The sequence below is a fragment of the Canis lupus genome, chromosome 21 (genome assembly GCF_048164855.1).
Source record: "Canis lupus baileyi chromosome 21, mCanLup2.hap1, whole genome shotgun sequence".
NCBI classification, from domain to species: domain Eukaryota; kingdom Metazoa; phylum Chordata; class Mammalia; order Carnivora; family Canidae; genus Canis; species Canis lupus.
This window is the reverse complement of record NC_132858.1, coordinates 34532832-34547072: the sequence shown is the minus strand read 5'-3', so window position 1 is coordinate 34547072 and position 14241 is coordinate 34532832. Positions and strand designations below refer to the sequence as shown.

At 36.0% G+C, this 14241-nt stretch overlaps 1 protein-coding gene and 1 long non-coding RNA gene across 9 annotated transcripts in view; one reads left to right on the top strand and one right to left on the bottom strand.

Moving 5' to 3' along the window:
* The window catches only part of CACNA2D1 (calcium voltage-gated channel auxiliary subunit alpha2delta 1), a 475442-nt gene that overhangs the window by 345899 nt on the left and 115302 nt on the right, over positions 1 to 14241 (bottom strand). The gene's annotated exons all lie outside the window — the stretch shown is intronic.
* On the top strand, positions 12330 to 14164 carry LOC140613012 (uncharacterized). The gene is made up of 2 exons (XR_012014136.1): positions 12330 to 12822; positions 13873 to 14164. It is a non-coding gene; the product is annotated as an uncharacterized lncRNA (long non-coding RNA).

The window sequence follows — 14241 nt, the reverse complement described above, 5'->3', positions numbered from 1 at the left end:
TTTGTCCTTCTCTTCTTTGTATCCAGTGTGTTATTTTGACTTTCTCATTATGTTCAAAACTTCCTCAAATACTTGTAATCTTTGCCTATCCATATTTAAGAGTAAGGCATCGAAAAGTTCACTAGAAGTTCTTGGTGCATGGATTTCCTTTCTGATATGTGGCTTTACCACAGGGTAATCAGTTGGTGACCTGGCCATTTTGTTAGTGAATCCCAAAATGTCAATCTCGGTAGGACTCACCTCTTGGGCCAGTATCTTCAGAAATTAAAAGTGTCAAAACTTCTAGTTATGAGATCAAGAGGGAAGGAATCTAGGAATTTCCCCTAGGTAGACTTCATTTAATCTTTGAAGTTTCCTTTTATAGGTTGATGATATCTCTTTTAGAGTGATGACACATTTCATATCTCCTGGTTTCTCTGAGTCCAGAGCTTCTTAGGTACAACGAAGGCTGAGATCAGTGAGAAAGGGATTGGGATTGAAACTTCTTCTAAACATTCTCAAACAATCTTTGTCTTCAGTCCTACCCTGAACCCAACCTTTCACAGTCACCTGTGACTCCAATTTCTAAACTCTTCCAGAGCACCAATGGGATTCTTCCTCAATGGGGTATCATACCAATGTAGGCACTTAGCTTTCGGCTCTTCTAAGTCAACGACCACTCCACTCAACTTTTGTTAGCAACCCTTATCTGGCATTATCTTCTCGTCTTACAATCTTTGTCCTCAGAGATTTAAGCCTCATTATTCCTTAATTTTACTTTAATGGAGTTTTAGGAGGAAGTAAAGATAAACACACTTGTTTAGATATGTTTAATCATAACTCTAGTAGTTTTAAACCATTATGTTCAACAGCAACATAAACTATAAGAGCTATATTTTGATACGGTTAAATATACTAGGAAATTTACTTTTTACTATTAGAAAGAACTTATTAAAACCAATAATAAAATACTTTGTGTTTGCTATATAAAATTAAAAGATTTTTTTTTGTTTGATGTGAGTTAGCTACAACATAGAAGCATGATAAAAATAATTTTAACTTGATATCAAGCTCCTTTATCCCAGGTCTTTTTCTCTTGAATCTAGGAATTCAGAGTTACTCACACTTGAAGTTTATATAAGGTGGCCTGACTCATCATTCATTTTTATTATAATTGGATTTTCTGACGCAACATAAATATGACTTTTTGTACTTTGAGATGAAGTGTTTTAATTCTTAGGAGAGAAATATATTTAAAACTGAAAAGACTGACTAAAGGTTAATAACAAATTGTATCATTAACAATCTCCTGATTATTAAAAGCCTATTTCAGAAGTCAAGGAATCTAGTATGCTTAAAATAATTACAGTGAAATCCCTTGTAACAAAACAAATGATTACTCAGATGCAGAGTAGTTGTATCCCTGAAGCCCAGCCCAGCCATACACAACAAAATCTAATCTAAAGTCTAAAAACTATCAATACTACTTTTCTGAAACTTCATAAGGGGATTACACTAATAAATTTGGAGCTAATTTTTTAACTGTATATTTTCCAGCTACATTTCATATTGCTAAAACAGTTCTACTTTGTTTTTACAAGATGATATATTCACTTTATAAAAATCTAATTAAGAAAAGAACAAAAAAAAATTAAATCAGTCCAAAACATATCAGCTGAAGATAACAAGTATACAGAGACTTAGAGTTATCAATATTTTGCTAAATTTTTGCATGCTATTTTGCATGCTAAATTAAACAGGCAACAGAAGGAAGCCTTGCCGCCTAATTATCAGTTGCACAAAATCCTTCAGGAAAGGAAGTAAAACACAAGACATCATTATTTGGGAAGAAAAATATGTATTTCTAATACTCTCTTTGCCATTTCCTCAAGTATCCTATAAAGAAAAAAAATTTATAACTGAATGTAAAATGTTCCTCATTACAGCAAGGAACAAATATCAGAGGAGAAAAGATTCATCTATTCAATCTCAGTAACAAGAGCACCTGGCCCACCTACTCCTTCGCCTGTCCAGAAAGGAAAAATATACATATATATGTCTCGACTGTGCTCGGACTCAGACCCTGTAATTGGATGGATAGTTTCAAAATCTAGCAGGTCGTACTATTCAGTGTATGATGAACATAAATGACTCACTACTATCACACAGGACAACTTTGTGACAATATAACTAAAGGATAGGGGGAAATGTGAGATTACTATGTTAACATGCAGATATTGAACAGGAAGAGCTGTTTCTCTAAGTGACCCTTTTAAAATGGGGTTAACATCTCAGAGCACTGGTGACATCACAATCAGTCTGCTCAATGTGTCAAGCTACACTTTCGCAGCCTTAGGAGCTAAAGCAGTTACAGGAGACGAAGCTTTGAGCTACCACAATTAATTAGCAGAAATACACATCATTAGAAACCTTCTTGGAGTAGCAGGGAGGATTCTGATGAACTGAGAGGAACTTAGACCTATGAGACCTAACTGTATATTTTATTTTTACAAGAATGTCTCTTTTATAAGCCGTCAAACTCTTATTCACTTCAGTATATACTGGTTTACAATGCAGCTATAGCATTGCCTGACCCCATCCCAACCCCAACAAGGTAGAATGAATCATTCCTCCTATATATTGTCATTGTACCTTGTATGTTCTTCACGGTTTCACATCTTGTATAGGATCCTGATCAACTGTATATAAATGTGAATATGAATTCTTGTATCTCTAATATCTATATGCCTGGCTAATAGTCTATATCCAATAAATAAAATGCTAACACTTGACAGCAAAAGGATTTGCACATGTAGTTGAAGACTGATATGCAAAGATCATTTTATATTTCAAGGTCTAGGATACTGTGTTTATTCACTTAAGAAAACTGTATTAGATGCATTACTCCATTCAATAGTATGACAACATCCTTGATAATCAATATGACATAAATGTCTTCTGACAGCTAATACTGAATAAAAATACCATCCCCCATTTAATTTGGGGGGAAGCAGATTTGAAAAATAACCTATCACTTGTTTTCCACACGTAACTTTATCTAATTAAATACAATACTCCTTATTGTAAAAGCTGTAGCATAACAGAAAGAATGTGCAGTATTTAGAAGATTAGCAAACCCCAAGTAAGGTCAACATTTATTTTCAAAAGAAATGAAGATGTACAGAAGTCTTACTGTAATTAAAGAATAAGGAGGGGCCTATAAAAAAATCAAATACTTCTAAGATATAGTGGCTACATTTATTTCTAAGATTACCTTTAGCCTTTTTAATCTAGCTCTGGTCTTCACTAATATCTGTGACTTATGGCTTTGTTCAGCTCATTCTACATAGCGTTACCTCTCAGGAATGTATTTTATTTAAGGTGCTGGAGGCCAGTAATAAAGAATTTTGCTGCTATGTAACAGAAGGAGTAATAAGTAATCTTAAAAATAATTATGTATGCATTCACCATAAACAACCTTATTACCAAATGAGACCCAACCATAATGTTTTACAATTTCTCTTGTACTATGGATATATTAGAAGTAGAATTTTTTGCCAAAGGGTAGTTTTAATTAGAATCAAGTAGGGTAAGGGTGCAACTGAGGTTTAAATTAAAAAAAAAATAAAATAAAATAAACTTTCCTTCTTAAATGCATTAAAAATATATTGTGAAATGCATGAATAATTAGAAAATGTTTAAAAACCCTCCAATTGGACATAAAGAAATATTTGCAGCTATTGCAGAACATAAATGTTAATTAGAATTACTAAATGACATTTGGTATGAATTATTTAAATGTTCTAATAAGTAATAGCTCTAAAAAGCTGTATCACATAAATATTTTCTATGAACTGGGAATGCAAGGACAATGTGGACATTCCCACAGGGACATTCCCATCTTTTATTCCTGTATTTACAAATACTTACTAAAGAAAAGGTCTATAACTATAGTTGCTACTCAAGGTTAATACTACTGTAATGTTATGTCCTTTGAGGTTCCACTGGTTTCCTTTCTTGCTTATATATTTCAGGAGTTGCCAAAATCCAAGTTTTCCATTCATTTCTATAATAACTCTCTAATGTCTGGATGACAGTATCTTCTGTCTTTATGTCAAACTGGAAACTAGAACTCATGAATTAGTTCCCCTTGCTTTATTTTAAATTTCATATTTGTAGTTCAATCACACTACAGAATTTATTTAAAAGGAAGGCTCCCACAAATGGTTTTTATAATAGTGTAAGCTAAAGTAGGCACAACTTAATTAATAAGAAAAACCATGGTAAATGCCAAATCACTTTTATTCAACATGGTGAACTGGAAAAAAATAATTTCTCTCTGTATCATATAGACATGATATAGACATTAAAGAAAAATGTAAAAGTTGATCTCATATCAAACTATTCCGAGTAGTTGTAGTTGATTGTCTTTTTTTTTTTTTGAGAGGTTATGTTAAAGTTGGTTCTTCTATTTCCTTTTCTTTTTTCTGCATTTTTTGTGTTCTCAGAAACAAAAGCAGATTGTTTCTTGTAAAAAGTATAATATAACTATATGATTTCAATGTGTCCTCACTATTATTTCATTGCAACTTTCAGTTTTATTATTATATGAGCAGCAAGCAAATAAACGTGATTCAAAATCATTTTTAAAGCCCTAAGTGAATAGGATTACAACAAAACAAGAAGTATTAGAAAGACCATTAGGGAAACAGAGCTATATTTTAATCAGTAAGTGACTTTTTTACTCGTAAATATTCTTTGAACAGTCCCAGTATATCAGGCACTGTGTAAGGCAAACATAAAGAACAGGAACTGAAATGGGCATCTATGGACATTCACACTTAAGGAGACAAAGTCATAAATGAACAAAAACTTAATATCAGTTTGTTATCACCACTGTAAAGATAATATAGGAGTCTGTAACTCAGAAAAACAATTTGGGGAGTGGGGTAGTTCTGATTCAAACAATACAGTCAAACCGTCTATTTTAATCAACTGACCTTCACACTGAGATCTAAGGAATGAAGACGAAGCACTGACCTGGGAAAGGAAACAGAACATGCAAATATTCTTACAAGAGAATGACGATAAAGAAGGCTCAAGAGCTGAAGCATTTTGAGAGGTCTATAGAAATAAAATGAAATCAAAGAGGAAAAGACAAAACAGATCATACAAGGGCTGACAAGCCTTGATAGAAATACAGAGTTAATTCTAAATGAATAATATTTTGTATAGAAGTAAATGGGAACATGGCTCTTCTGTGATTTCCCATACAGATCATGTTGTCCACATAAAACAAAATTGAAAACACCAATTCATATAAAACTAGAGTTTTATCCAGAATATGTGTGTGTGTGTGTGGGGGGGGGGGAAGCATTAGTGTTTTGCTTGCTTTAGCCATCATAATTATGCAAGAAAGGCAGTTTTTTGCAGTGATTATTTCTTTTTTTTTTTTCCTTTTTTAAAGATTTTATTTATTTATTCATGAGAGATACACAGAGAGAGAGAGAGAGAGACACAGGCAGGTTCCACACAGGGAGCCCGACGCGGGACTCAATCCCTGGTCTCCAGGATGACGCCCTGGGCTGAAGGCGGCACTAAACCGCTGAGCCACCTGGGCTGCCCTGCAGTAATTATTTCTACCTTCCGTATGGACACTATCCACTTTTTTTTCTACTAAGAGCAATTATTAAGTGATACTAAAAAACGTTATAGATAATATAAATATATAATATACTCCCTAAAGTTAAAATTACATTACATTCATATAATCTCTCTTTCAAAACAGAGCTAAAATATTTCAATATAGTAATAAGGACCTAGTATCTGGATTACTAATGTTAATGGTTATAAAAAAGAGTTGATGGCAACTTTCAAACTTACATTTTACAAAAAAAAAATAAGGTGATAAATAACATCCAAATTTAATTAATTTTACATTGCAATTTAAATTTACAGATTGCAATTTCTTTATTACTGCATAAAAGTTGCAAGAGTAGGAAAGTGAATAGCTAAAGGAAGGTTTGTTATGTGATTACTTTGGTAAATATTTTCTTAGTTTAATGAATCTAAATATGCAAATATTTTATATGTACTACAAAATGTTACTTGTTGTCCCAATTATACATAATGAAAAAACAGAGTTACTGAGAGTAGCCTAATAGGGTTTCATTTATTTACACTTCCATATTAGATGACAAAAAAAGAAAAAAAAACTGGTATCTAATTTTCAAAAATTTCATATCCTAATACTTTTTTAATAAGTTTCTATTTACATAAATGAGGAATGTCTGCATTAAATTGTACATTGTATTTGATAAATTATATACAAATATATTCTACAACGAGAATATATTTAAAATTTCTTTCTTAAGAAAAAGAATGTTCCATGGACATTTAAACTCTATGGAAAAGCGAAATTTTCATATAATTGTGCCCATTATTAAAACTCTAGATTTTCAGGGTTTTGGTAATTCATATCATAAAGAATACTGTAATTAATGATAAAATTTTCATTTATGTAGTCACTATATATTTCTAATGGTAATATCCAATGAAAAATGGGTACACTCAAATGGTGGCACAAACTTTCAGAGCTCAATCTGAGGATAAGTAATAAAAAGACCTGAAATGTGCACACTCTCAACTCTATGGCATCTAACCCATATAATTTATTTATAGGAATCATCGACGATTTGGGCAATAACTATCTCCAAGAATGTGTACCCCAGCACTACTTACATATAGAAAAACATAAATCAAACCTAATTGTCTACTGACAGGGGAATGTTAAGTAAACTATGTCATGTCCAAAAGATAGTTTAGACAACTACAAAAAGCATTTTATAAAGGAATAGTCAGTAATACAGGAAAATGTGGGAATTGTGGTGGTATGTTAGGAAAATGATACGACATAACTTTTAAGACCCAAAGCATCAGTGGTGACCAGTTTCAAATGGTCCTAACTCTACCACTAATTAATGCTATGACTTTGGGGGTGCCTCGGTGGCACTTGGTTTTGGCTCAGGTCATGATCTGAGGGTCGTGGGATTCAGCTCAGCATGGAGTCTGCTTGAAATTTTCTCTCCTTCTCCCACTGTCCCATGTGCTTGCTCTCTCTCTCTCGCTCTCGCTCTTTCAAATAAATAAATAGTTTAAAATATCTTATGATTTTGAAATATATATTTATCTGAGTTTCAGATAACTTCTCTCTAAAATGATCATTGTGAAGATTCACGGAGACAATAAATTTGAGATATTTATAAAGCAAGAGTCTGATTCATGAATGTACATGCAGACAAACTATATTGGCATAATCTAACTTTTAAAGTAAACATTTTTACAGAATTAATGGAATGATGATATACACCAAAAATATAAATCATGACTATCTCCAGATGATAGGATTTAAACTTTTTTCTCATTCTCAAACTTCTTATATCAAACCTGTATATTTTGTAAATCAAACAATGCATATTACTGTAAAATAATAAATACTAAATAAAAAACAAAACTATAGTATATATTGGGTCAAAGATGTCTACCAATTGTTTAAATACATTAAGTAAAGTAATAAATACCCTTTTCAATTATTTTTATTATATCCCATGCTTTTATGAAAGAAATAATACCATTCTAAAGAAATCAGATGAATGAATAACATCGAAGCCATTACATTTTTAATCTTAATGTTTGGTTTCTTTTCTATCTGAATCTCAAAGTACCAAAGGTTGCCACTACAGACTGGTAAATACTTTTGGCTTGCTTGATTTTATTTTTTTTTCTATTTGTTATACAGTTGCCATCTTAGCTTAAATAAAAATTGAAGAAAAAAAATAAAGTTATATTTGTCTTCATTAATTTTTTATAGACACTAAAGGAATTATACTTGTGTTCAAAATACTAAAAGCATTTATTCTTCCAGTCAGCCGTATGTGCTGGGTCATTAGAGAATGTGAGAAAGCCAGGGAATATTGTTTTCATCCAACCCTTCCAAATACCAAGATAATGAGACTTTTGGCAAAAAAAAAGTCTTAGTTGTTCCCGTAGTCAGCATACCAAATAAATGTAATGAATATCAAAAATAAGTAGGAAGTATTGCAAAGAAATTTAACTTGAGTGAGGTATGCTAACTATTGGCGATCCTATAGCTCCTGAGACAAATATTTTGTTCCAACTTTTCTATGTCAACTTTTTCTTCAAAAAATATTAGAACACTACTTAATTTACTTGATTTGTATTTAAATACAAATAAAAAATAATCACCTATTTTATTTTGCAACTTCAAACAATAGGACTTCTCTCCTGATTCAAATGTCCAATCAACCTAGCAGCAGTAATAATGACATTTTAATATGGTACAGAAATGCAGGAGATAAACTTATTCATCATTACACCCTTGATAATGTGAAGATTCAGAGCAAGTCTAAGTGATAAAGGCTTCAGCACCCTGTACTCCATCATTCTGCTTCATATTACCTGGGGGGGGGGGGGGGCGGGGGACGAATAGTTTTTTATCTCTTCTGCTCTGGGTTTTTAAGCTTATTACCTTTCTATAAAAAAGTCCATTACCTCTGGATCACTAGATCTATTGAGATTCGCATTTATTTGCTAGGGCTGCTATAACCAAGTATGACTCTTCTAGATGCTAGAAGTTTGAATACAAATTGTCAGCATGGTTGGTTTCTTCTGAGGCCTCCCTCCTTGATTTGTAGACGGCCATATCATATTGCCCTTGTGTCTTTAGATGATCTTCCCTCTGTGTGCTCATCTGTGTCCTAACCTCTCCTCCTAAGGACACCAGCCCTATTGGATGATGGCCCACCCTAATGATCACCCTTCAGCTTAATTACCTCTTTAAAGATCCTATCTTTGGGATGCGTAGGTGGCTGAATCAGTTAAGCATCCTACTCTTGATTTCAGCTCAGGTCCTGATCTCAGAGTCAGAAGATGGAGCCCCACCTCGGGCTCCATGCTGAGCGTGGAACCTGCCTAAGATTCTCTCTCCCACTCCCTCTGCCCTGTCCCGTGTATGCCTACTCATCTGCATGCTTGTTTGCTCTCAATAAATGAGTAAATAAATAAATAAACATCCTATGGAAAAACAGTCACATTCTGAGGAACTGGGATCTGGTCTCTAACAAATGAATTTGAGGAAGCACACAAATCAGCCCATAATAAGATCCAAGAGGAAAAAACTAATACAGAGCCTCTTTCCCCAATGGGGTAAATATGTACTGGAAGTTGTACAGACACCTCATATGAGAACTTAAAATAGAAGATTCAGGAAGAGTCAGAATTTAGCATCTATGCTGCCCTCACCCTTACCCCAAGTTGGATGTTGTCCCCCGTGACATTCTAAGACCTCAAAAAGCCATGAAGGAGAATTTCTGCAACTTGTTCTTTGTGTGGGTGTGATAAAGCACTTTAGGGAAATATGGGTGAATGATACAACTGCATTTTTTGTTACTGATCTTGCAACTTTTGTGTAAGTTTAAAATTATCTTGAAATTATTTTTAAATTAGAACCAATTTGAAAACACACACACACACAAGAAGGAAATTAGTTGAGTGAAGTGAATTTTCCTTGCTCTTGAGGTTCAGAATATGCAGGGAGACTCTAAACAAGGGAACTGATTAAAAACTCTGTTATAACATGGACCCAAAGAATTCTTTGTCTTTCAATCCCCGTGGGATTCTTGCATTAGCTTTATTTCAATCACTAGACCACAAACCTAGGAGGCACAGATAAAAAAAATGTTAAGTCCAGAGAGAAGATCAAGTAAAATGATCAGAACAGACTTTAGTGAAACAGAGCATATAAAGAAGAAAGATGAGCTCATGAAAAATAATAAAATAAATGCAGAAGCCACTCCGGTGGCTCAGTCGATTAAGTGCCTGACTCTTGATTTCGGCTCAGTCCATGATTTCAGGGTCATGAGATCAAACTCTGTGTTGGGTTCCAGGCTCAACGGGGAGTCCGCTTGCGATTCTTTCCCTCTGCCCCTCCCCCCATGCTTGCACACTTGTTTTCCCCCTAAAAATTAAAAAAAAAAATCTTTAAAAGATAAATAAATAAGTGCAGGGAGTAACATAAAATAAAATCATGGGTTTCCATGAACAAAAAAATTGAGCAGATGAGTTAAAAGAGAGGGTAATCATTATGGATACCTGAACTAGGAGCCTGAAAGCTCAAATGCAAGTTCAAACTGAAGAAAAAACAAAGAAATGCTAATAAAAGAAAAGCTAAAAGATGTGGAGAAGAGATCCAGGCAACCAACCTACCATGCAAATACTAAAATATTTTAAGACTATAGAGTATAAACTAAACATATCCTAGAAAGAAGAGCACCTGAGTTGGAAAAAGACCTGAGTCTAAAGATCAGAATGGCTTCACAGAGTACAATGAATGGATCAGAAATGATCCTCACCTAGGCATATCCTGGTAAAATTCTTGAAACCCAATAAGTAAAGCTTGTACAACTTTTGGGACATATAAACATGCTACAGATCCCATGGTCCTGGGACCGAGCCCTACATCGGGCTCCCTGCTCCTGGAGGAACCTGCTTCTGCCCCTCTCTCTGCCTGCCACTTCCCTTGCTTGTGTTCTCTCTCTCCCTCTTTCCCTCTCTGTCAAACAAATAAATCTTAATCTTTATATATATATAAAATATACATAAAATTTGTTTTGTAGTATGGGAATGCCAGAATCAGAAAAAGTAAACAAAGAGACTCTCAAAAATCAAAAACCTAATATATATTTTACTTAACAAACAACAATATTAGAATCACTAAGCATTACAAAGGAAACAGATACTGAATAGTTTTAATCAGTTTATATAATAATTTAACCATTTAAAGTACCTGTTTTAAGCATATTTAACACACTGTTCTAATCACTGATAGGACACAATTCAAGTTTTGTCTCTCACTGAATACTGCTTATTTGTTTGCATACGTTCTCGATAACCCAATAATTTCCTTTCATTACTCGCTGTCTTTATAAACATGGTCAAATTGTTTATTCTCTAATCAAAACTGGGGTAAAAAATGATATCCAAAATCTTCATCACTGCTGTTTCTACCTCCAACCCCTCTTTCTTTCACCACCCTCATATATCATACAGAGAAAAACCCAGCTCCTTGTAAAGAGATAGGCCTAGAAGATCTTCCCCCCTCTCTAATAATGAGAACTAAATGTAACGGAATGGCTTTGTCATATGAAGCATAAGGAAAGACTAAAGTGACTGAATCAGGATTTAATATGTAAATCAAAACACTTCCTCCCATGGTACTTGAACAGGTAAGACCTCGTGAATCAGAAAAAGGAGAGACTAACGTCACTGAGGGCACACGGGGCCAACTCCAGTCCTTCACTAATTAATGTTAGCTGAATATTATCCAACTTTTTTTTAAAGATTTTATTTATTTACTCATGAGAGACACACAGAGAGAGAGGCAGGGACACAGGCAGAGGGGGAAGCAGGCTCCATGCAGGAAGCCCGACGTGGGACTCGATCCCAGGACCCCGGGGTCAGGCTCTGGGCCGAAGTCAGGCGCTCAGCCACTGAGCCCCCCAGGGGCCTCAATATCATCCAGCTTTTAAACATCAGCCATACCATCCATACGATCTTGCATTTGTAGAAGCTATGAAGAGGCTCTGGGAGCTCAGTGCTTCTTCAAATGCGTACACTATTTTCCTTTTTCAACACTGTCACTCAAGGGGAAGTGGGAAATTACTACTGTCACACAAACACGACAAACTGGACGGGCCAGCTCCTGTGCGATGCATGTGGTAAGCCCCTGGCAGGTGGCAGGGCTAATTCCCATGTGCGGGGGGGAGCTCAGAGGAAAGGCCCGGGCTGCCTTGACAGGAACTGCCTCTAAGTCTTCAAACGGCCCTCCTTCCAGAATTTACTCAGTGTGCTCTCTCCACGCAGCCGAGAACCGCTGTTTCCAACCGCAGAGCCCGTCTGAGACCCTTCAGGGGCGGCAGCTGCGGCCCGCGGTGCCCAAGGGGGGCCCACGGTGAGGGCCCATCGCTGCTGCCTAACACGCTGACTTAGCTTCCAGAGCGGGGGGCCCACGGGAGTGAACGGCCAGCCGAGGACTAGGGACTACCACTTAGTGTCAGAGGAACTTGATCACCCGAGTGCCCCACCAGTAGCAGCCCTGAACCCCCAGGCCAGAAGACTGGCCGACATCGGACACCAGTGAACCTAAAGAAAGATTCCCAAAAGGCAACGTCGTTCCCAATATTACGAAGCTCCAGTAAACAGTCTGAGGGCAAACGAGTAACAGTGACTACAATAAACATCTAGAATGTTTCTGAAGCATCAACATTCTAAGAGAGCTGTTGCAAGTTGTTTGTATTCTACTCAGGAAACTCAGTTGGCCTCCAGGTCTTACCTTCCCACTCTCATGATGCCTCGGCCTCTCTCTCTCTCTCTTTTTAAAAATGAGTAAGACGTCTTGTCTTTTAACTGTACACCATGTCCTGCTTCACTCTTTCTCCTCCTTTCTCCCGAACTCTCTCCGTCTCTACGTATCTATCGATTTCAAAGATGACTGCCACATGCAGTGCCTCCTTGGGATGTGTCCGCGGTCTCTGAAGCTTGACCACTCTATCTTCTCCTACAAATGGAACTTAAGAGTTGGTTTGCAGCTTCCAGCGGGGGAGCACAGCTACTCAGATACCGTGACTGAAGATCCAACCTCTCTTTGGCCTAGCATGCGGCTTCAGGAGGGTTACACACAGATCGTGAGGAAGGGCACACCACCTAGCCAACCGGATCGGCCAAGTCAACCCTGCTGATCAGTGGGCTGACAAATGCTGGAGCCAGGTGCCCCTCACATCCATTTTTTCACTAACTGTAGTTAAAAGTTGGTCATTTAAGTATACCTGAAGTTTAGAACTGCACGTGATCCAATTAGCTCTGCATCTTTGCTTATTATCTACCAAGGCTTTAGGAGCCAATAACATTTATTTCCTGAGATGTCAACTAACTGGGCAATATTATACATGTGTATGTGTGTATATGTAGGCATGGACATGTGCGTATGTACGTGCAAAGGTATGTATGTACGTATGGATGTTGGTTTCATTGATCATAATGAGAGTGATTATCTACAGGGTATTTAAGCACAAGTTTAGAAATAAGAACAATTATTTTTTTATCTTTTACTACAACTGGTGTAATAGTCAGACCAGAGTCTCCCTAAACCACTCCCAGACTATATTCATTTATGGGCATAAAAGTCTCAGCACAGTCTCTGACTTGTAGATACTCTTAAATGGCTCATATTCCTATATAAGCCCAAGTAACTACAACTGAACTTAATAAAAAAATTTAGGATTTTGTGATCTCTGCCTCCATCAGCCAACATCCACACAGTTTTACATGAGTACTAAACGCATGACAGTCATGGAAAAGTCAGATCCTCTCTCTTTTGTTCCCTCTATTCCTTCTTTCTTCTCTTTCAGTCCATCACTGCCACTAAAATTAAAATAAGGAACCACTGCCAATTCTTGTGTGTAGCACATCTTATATAAAATAAAGAAAATAGGGCAACCCCTGTGGCTCAGCAGTTTAGCGCCGCTTACAGCCTAGGGCCTGATCCTGGAGACCCAGGATCGAGTCCCATGTCAGGCTCCCTGCATGAAGCCTGCTTCTCCCTCTGCCTGTGTCTCTGCCACTCTCTCTCTCTCTCTCTCTCTCTCTCTCTCTCTCTCTGTGTTTCTCATGAATAAATAAATAAAATCTTTAAAAAATAAAAATAAAGAAAATAATCTTATTTTGAAAGAAAAATACCAACCTAGAATTACATGACCTCTGAATATACTTCAAAATTTCCAATTCTATACTTCCTCCCCTTATCACATTATGTAATAGTGAGAAGAAGAGAAGGAGGAAGAAGAACAAGAGTAGGAAGAAGAGGGGAGAAGGAGAGAGGAAGAGAGAAGAAATTATTAAATGGAATAATACTCTACTCAGTAGAGTATCTGGCACATAGGAAGTCAAAGCAGAATGAGAAGAAATGCTATCAAGTTTGGGAATTACATGGATCTGGATTCAAATCCTTAGGCAAAGTATCTCCATAAAATGGGGATTATTTTAAGACCAAGAGCAAAAGTATGTTGTAAGGACTAAATAAATAAATGCAAATAAAGTCCTTAGCACAGTGCCTAGAATACAGTGATCATTTAATAAATTATTATTATTACTATTATCCTTCTATTTAAGGTGTTATATAAGGTCTTT